This window comes from Aythya ferina (genome assembly GCF_964211825.1).
Source record: "Aythya ferina genome assembly, chromosome: 11".
Lineage (NCBI taxonomy): Eukaryota > Metazoa > Chordata > Aves > Anseriformes > Anatidae > Aythya > Aythya ferina.
Genome location: NC_140307.1, coordinates 443,513 through 450,290, shown reverse-complemented (window position 1 = coordinate 450,290; position 6,778 = coordinate 443,513). Strand labels below are relative to the sequence as shown.

The following is a 6,778-nucleotide window of genomic DNA, read 5'->3' as shown; positions in this document are numbered from 1 at the left end:
AGTTTGTTCCTGAGGGATGGACCCCATGGGATGGAGCCATGTGGGAGCAGTGCTTGAAGAGCTGCTGCCTGTGGGCAGCCCCCGCAGGCTCAGTTCAGGAAGAACAGCATCCCGTGGGAGGGACCCCATGGGGAGCAGGGGCAGAGAGGGACCATGAAGGAGTGGCAGATAAAGTGTTACGGCCTGTCCCCCAATCTCTGTTCCCCTGCACTACTCAGGGAGAGGAGGTAGGATGGATGGGGGGGGTCCTTTGCTTTCAGTTTCTCACCGCACTAGTCTGTTAGTAATAGGCAATAAATTACATTAATCTCCCTATGCTGAGTCTGGTTTGCCCATGACAGTAATTGGTGAGCAACCTCCCTGTCCTTATCTCAACCCTGGAGCCCTTTTCCATCGTACCTTCTCCCCGTTCCTTTGAGGAGGGGCAGTGAGCTCCGCGGCCCAGCAGGGTGACACCACCACGGGCCCCACGGCTGCAGCGGGGCTCTAGGGCGCTGCCGGATCGTGTCCGCAGGGCGCCATTGGCTGCCGCTGCCCAGGGGCCCCTGTCCGCGCATGCCGATTGGCCGAGGGGCTGCTCCCCAGCAGGCCGCCTGGCTCCCCAGCCGCTGCCCCTCCTGCCCCAGCGCCCTTCCTGGTCTGGGCCGCCCGTACTCGCCCCGTGCCCACCGCTGCCATCTCTGCGCCACTTGTGCGAGCGTCCCCATCCTTCCCCAGCCACTTCTGCGCCCCCTGTACTGCGCGGGGGGACACCAGTCTGCTTCAGCCCTACTGGTGATCCTTTAATATTTGCAAATATTTGCACAGGCAAATTCCATCCTTAACAAAGCCCACGCAGTGAGCAAGGATTGCAAGCACAAGGAGGAGAGTGTCAGTGCCATGAATATTTGCATCAGATGGGTCTGGTTTCTGGCAGAGCTTTGAACCAGGCCAGTCAGAGAGCAGAAATGATAATCCAGGGTTGCTGGACCAGCACTCCACAAGCAGTGTAGATATGTGAAGTGATAACCGTGATCACTGAGAGTTTAGGTGTATTGGAAACACCAGTTTTCACCTAAGAACACACAAAAAAAAATAATGAAAATGAAAAGTCTGTCTGCGAGACAAAGGACTGCATTTTCAGACAAACTCTTCGCTGTGATTAGTCTGTCCAGCTCCCTCTGCTTCCATGGAGATGAGTCTCTGCCTTCACATGCATCAGCTGAATCCCTGCTGCCTTCGCTCCTTCTTCCATTGCTCCCTGCAGGAGGAGACCCTCACCTCCTCCTCCTCTCCCATCGCAGCCCCTGTCCCCTGGCAGCAGCCACAAGGGACCTGGCAGCCATCACCACTCCTTGCCACCACCCTGTGCCCCCTTCCTGCCACTGCAGCCCCCTCCCGCTCCCCAGAGCCCCTCCACCCACCCCTGCCACCTCCAGGGGGCCTGAACAGCAACCCCCAACCACGGCATGCTTTGGGGTTTGGGGAATACGGGAAATTCTGCCCACCGAGGGGCGGCCGGCCTTCCCTTCAGGGGAGAGCCGAGCTCCCCGCGGTACACCCCGGCCCGAGGGCCCCACCGTGCGGACAGGACGGCGATGCCCGGCTGCCGCCCGGCGCCAGGGCAGGGCTCGGGGGACGCGCGCCGGGGGCGAGCCCCACGGGCAGCCACGTGCGGAGCTGTGCCCCCGGCCGGGGAGCACGGCAGCGGCCCCCGGAGCCCCGGCGGGCAGCAGGCCCCGCACACGGGGGGCGCGTCCCCACGCACGCCCGGGGCCGGGGCCGCCGGCGGCGGCTGCTCGCTCTCCCGCTGCGCCCCGCGGGCCGGGGCCGCTCCGCCACAGGTGGTCGCGGCCAGCGCCGGCCCGGGCTCGGCGCGGGGGTCCCGGCGGTCGGCGGCCGCCCCCGCTCCCGGCAGCGTCGCGGCCCCGGCGGGCGAGCCGCGCCCCGCAGCTTTGTTCCCCGCGGCCGGTGCCGGGGGCGGGCCCGGCTCCGGGCAGAGCCGGCGGCCGGAGCGGGCCGGGCGGGGGGCGCGGGGCCGCTCGAAGCCGCTCGGAGCCCGGGAAACTTGTCCGGGCGCGGCGGGGGGGACGCGGGGGCACGGCGGCGAGATAAAGGGCCCCGCCGCCGCCGCCGCGCTCCTCGCTCCCGGCCGAGTTAGGAGGAGCTGTTTTGCATCCCTTCACGTCAGCCTGCCTCATTCCCTCCTTCCTTCCTTCCTGCGCGCCCAGCGCCGGGCCCACGGGCCCGCAGCCGCCGCCGCCGCCGCCCCGCGCCCTGCGGAGCCGCCGCGGGAGCGCACGGTGAGTCCCCGCCGCCCCGCGCCCCCGGGGCCGCAGGCCCGCGGCCGGGGCCGCCAACATGTCGCCCGCCCGCCCGCTTCCACCTTCCCCGCGCCCGGCCGGGAGCGATGGCGGCGGCAGGGAGGGAGGGAGCGGGGCGCCGGCGGTGCCCGGTCCGCACGTGGGTCCGCCCGCCCCGCTCCTCGCCCACAAGTTTCGCCGCCGCCGCTCGCAAACTTTCTCCGCGGCCGCGGGGCCGCCAAACTTGCGGTGGGGCGGGGAGGGGAGAGGGGCCGGGGGCGGCCCGGCACGGCTCGGCCCGGCTCGGTGCGGGGCCGCTCCGCTCACGTACCTGTTGAGGAGGGAGCGGCGGGGGGCGGCGGCCCCGCACCGGGACCCCGCACCGGGACCCCGCACCGGCACCGGGCGCGGCGGCCGGGGGAGGCCGGGGGGGTGCGGGTGCGGGAGCGGGGGGAGGGGGGGGGGCGTGCCGGGAACGCGCGTGGCCGGGGCCGCGCGGCGGGGGAGGGGGGGGCGCTGCCGGGACCCCCCCCGCGCCCCCGGGGCCGGTCGCGGCTGGCAGCGCGCGCGGCGCTGTCGCGAGTGTCGTCGCCGTCCCCCCCCCCCCGCCCCCGCCTGTCACCCGCTCGTCCCGCGCCGGTGTCCGGGGGGAGCCGCGGGGCTGCGGCTGCACCGCGCGGCCCCGAGGGGCGAGGAGAGCCGGCAGGTAGGCGCTGCGCGGGGCCGGCACGGGGCGCCGGGGGGGGCACGGAGACGCCTTCCCCCGGCGAGGCTGCCCCGAGTTTGGGAGCGGTCGCGGGGCTGCTGGAGGTGGCGGCCGAGCCGCCGCCGCTGCCCGGGTGGGGACCTGCGGGGCGCCCACCGGCACCTCCGGCGAGAAGGGACGGGCCCCGGCGGCGGGAGGGGCAATAACCGGGGATCCCCGGGGAGCCGTGCCCGGGAGGGAGAGGCCACCCCCGGGCCGGGCGGACCCCGGGGCTTCGCTCCTTTTGTGCCCCGGCGTCCCGGGGGCTGCGGAGCCGCGGGAGGGGCCGGGCCCGGGCCCCCGGCTGTGTCCGGGCAGCGCCTGCTCGGTCGCGCTTCGGGCCAGGGAGAGCGGCTCTCGGAACTTTGTGCGGCCCCTTGGTAGCTCCTGAGAATCAGCAGGATGCGGCGGTTGAATTAGTTACAATTAATTAATTAGTCAATCATTAGTAGCTCCTTTGTCAGCACTCCGTGTGGGAAGGGAAGGTGGGATGATGCAAGGGGAAGATGGCATCCGAGGAGCCGAACTTCTCACCGCGCCCAGCGCCCGGCCGCACAACCCGTCCCGGGGCTGCAGGCGGGAGGACGCTGCCCCGCGCAGCAGGGACGAGTTCAGCTCGTTTGCTGCTGGGTGTCACTGATGTGAACCAGCCTGATGAGCTGGTGCGCTCTGCGGTTCCAGTAAGCACCGTTCCAGTAAGCACAGTTCCAGTTTGGTTTGTGGGGGCCGTCTGGCCTGGCCATCACCTTGCTATGAACGTGCCTTAGGTTAGTGGGAGACCCTAAAAGCACGGTGCTCCCGGGGAAACCTCAGGGAAGTCATGAGCAGGGGCACTGGTTTCGCCACCCCCTGTGCAGCCCTTCGGGGGTAACGGCCTTCGGGCAGTGAATTGAGGAACAGCAGCTGTGGCACCGCGTTCCCTGTCAGCAGAGGCATGGGAGCGCGCCCCCCCACTCGCAGGGAGCAGTCATGGGAGTCTGGCAAGTTCTTGTAACTGAGAGCCACCAGAGATAGGGGCTAAGTAAGTGTGATGCTGAGGCTGCTTGTTCTACCAGCAGGCTTAAATGAATGCCCTCTGTGGACACTGATCACCTTATCTCCCTGTAAAGGGGTGTGTTAGATTATAGTAACTTGGGCTCAGATACACACCGAGAAACATTCCCAACCTGATCTTAGGAGGGAACTCAGGAGCTCAGAAGTAGGTGCCTGTGGTGGATAGAGCCTTCTTCCACGGTGCCCAAGTAAAGGGTCTGCTTGTTTCTTTTGACATCGCTAGGGTTGGGTTAATCTCTGAGAAGGTATTTTTAGTTGGTTTTATTGGACTAAAATGCAAAGAAGGCTTTTTGTTTATAAATTAGGTTAGGAAACAGTGTGGGGAGGGATGAGCACAAATGTTGTCCTGTACCGAACAGCTAGAAATGTTAATGAGCAGGCAATACAATGGGTTCGTACTGCAAGGAGCATGCCAGCGTACGACCCAAAGTGAGCGTTAGAGGCAAACGTGCCGTGCTGATCCAGGCCGTGTCTCTGTATGCTTACTGGTGCTGCGAGGTAGGCTCCAATTCAACATCTGCTGAAGCAGTCTTAATTTCAGCCGGAGCAGTCGTGTACTTGGATATTTTGCCAAATCAGGGCCAAAAGAATAAGGAAGGGAGGCAGAGTAAGCAGAGAGTTGTGCATGCTGCTGCTGCCTGGCTGGATCAGAGGCTTTCCTACAGTTTTATGACCATTGCTCCCCTTTCCCTCCACTACCTGCCATGGGTTTTTGGTTTTCCTTGACCTTTTACATCTCATCCTGCAAGCTGTTAAGCACAGGCAGACAGGAACCACAGCTTTGTCCTGTGCCCACAGAGCCCACTCAGCCTGAGACAGGGGTGCTGTGGCCACTTGAACACTGATGGCAGCAAATGAAATGTCTCAAAATACCTGCACAGGGCTGGCTTGCCATGGAGACAGCCGCAGCTTTGGCTGGAAGAAAGTCACTGGGTGGCTCAGATGTGTTCGAGGAGCTGCGGTCGTCTCCTTTCTGCCTTGCCTGGGGTGGCCGGCAGCCCCCGTCCCCGTGGGACTTTTGCCTTCCAGCGCAGCTGGACCTTGAGACACGGGGCTGGGATCGAGTTGTGAGGGGCTTTTCCCTGTCCTGCCATTCCGCATTTCCCTCTTCCACCCCTGCACACTGCTCTCACTCCCACCCTGGGTCCTTCTCACAACCACGCCGTGGTACCACACGGTGACTTTGGTGCTCGGAGAGGCAGGGCCAACTCAGCCTGCCTGCCTCTAGCTGCGGTTCCCTAAAAAAATAGTGTCTTTCAAATGTATATGGCAATGGAGTGAAATACAGGGTGGTGTTCAGGAGTACTCTCACTGGAGTGTGAATCGCGGAGGATTTTTTATTTGAGAAATTAAGCAACCATCACTCTTCTTCCCCTTGATTTTGATGGAGGCCTGCTTGGAGAATGAGCAAGCAATGCATTTTCTTTCTCAAACTTTAAATTGAAGGGGACAGAGGGGGATTTTAAATTTTCCCCATGGTGGTCTTTGCTCTCAGCTGTCTGACAGTCATTTGAATGACAATAGAGCATTTTAACAACAGAAATAGAAACAACATGTAAGTAGCCTGCCTCAAAACTTCTTTGGAAAGTACACAGCTTCCTCGTAGCGCTTGTGATAACGCCGTCCTCCCATTTCCCTCCCCGTTTGTGTAACGGTCTTCACAAGATATCACAGTCTTTTTAGTAAAGGAGAAGTGAGCGGGCGGGAAGCTTCTCTTTTTTAAACGTCAGGTCTTCTGAGTTTCCGTGAATGTTCTCAAGTGGGAAGAAGAAACCTAACTTCCCACTCTCCCTTCCCTCCCAGGCCACCTCTAGTTTCATAACAGAGAAACTGAGGTAGAAGGGCGGTGTCTGAATTACTTCTGCGTGGGGAGAGGAAAAAGCTTGTAGAAAATTCATCTGGAATTTTATAAATCTCGCATAGTTTGGGAGTAAAAAGTGAAGTAGTCCAGTAACTGGGGGAGCGCAAGAGGCACTGCAGAGGCAAGATGCGAAATTAAACCGAGGTAAATGGAGGTAAATTACCGCGGCGAGGGTGCAGGCACTGCGGGGCTCAGCAGCGTCTGGCTGGTGTGGGCAGGGAGGTGGGCACATGAGTGAAGCCCTTTCCACGGTTAAATTCGTTAGTTATGTTCCAGAAGTTACTCGGAACTAGGGAATCCGCACCGCGTGACGGGGAGCGCAGTGGCAGAGGAAATTCCAAGTCAGTAGCTGAGAAATAATGTACGAAGGAAGAAATTTTGTAACTATTTGTCACCTTCCGAGGTTAAAAGATAACTACATTAAACCACAAAGCGGACCTGAGCATTGCTGCTGGCAGCTCAGGCAGGGGAAGGGCTTCGGTGTGCAGCCACGGCCGGGAACGCGGGCGGGACGGCAGGAGGGTGGCAGCCCGGGAGGGCTCCCGTGCAGCGGTGCTTTCTTCTTGGGAAAGTGGAGCACAGGAGGGCAGGACGCCAGCTGCCTGTGAAGTAGGGTCGTGCAGAGCAGGGGATGCACAGTGCTGCCCTGCTCCTCCCCACCGTGCAGTGCTGGGGAAGGCAGACGTGCAAGGAGACGAGTTTTGGTGGAGAACATTTGCCAGCTGGAGTTCCTGCAGCTTTGGGATGGCGGTGGTTGGGCAGACGGGTGGGTGGTAGAGGTGAGCGGAGCAGGTTGGGGCTGCGCTGTCGGGCCAGGAGCCTTGTGCAAGGTGAGGC

The 6,778-nt window shown here is 62.6% G+C and overlaps 1 protein-coding gene and 1 long non-coding RNA gene across 6 annotated transcripts in view; one reads left to right on the top strand and one right to left on the bottom strand.

Moving 5' to 3' along the window:
- Positions 1–761: 761 nt before the first annotated feature.
- LOC311442481 lies at positions 762–2,809 on the bottom strand. The gene is made up of 2 exons (XR_014696660.1): positions 2,614–2,809; positions 762–1,054 (listed from the first exon to the last, which is right to left on the bottom strand). It is a non-coding gene; the product is annotated as an uncharacterized lncRNA (long non-coding RNA).
- Positions 1,782–6,778, top strand: part of ZNF710 (zinc finger protein 710) — a 27,226-nt gene continuing 22,229 nt past the window's right edge. The window contains exon 1 of one of the 5 annotated variants that reach the window (XM_084531754.1): positions 1,782–2,282. The gene's annotated coding sequence lies outside the window, so the exon portion shown is untranslated. Of the gene's footprint in view, positions 2,283–2,882; positions 2,989–5,536; positions 6,096–6,778 lie in introns of those variants that run through there. The other 4 variants (XM_084531760.1, XM_084531758.1, XM_084531756.1 and 1 more) reach the window with 4 other exon arrangements.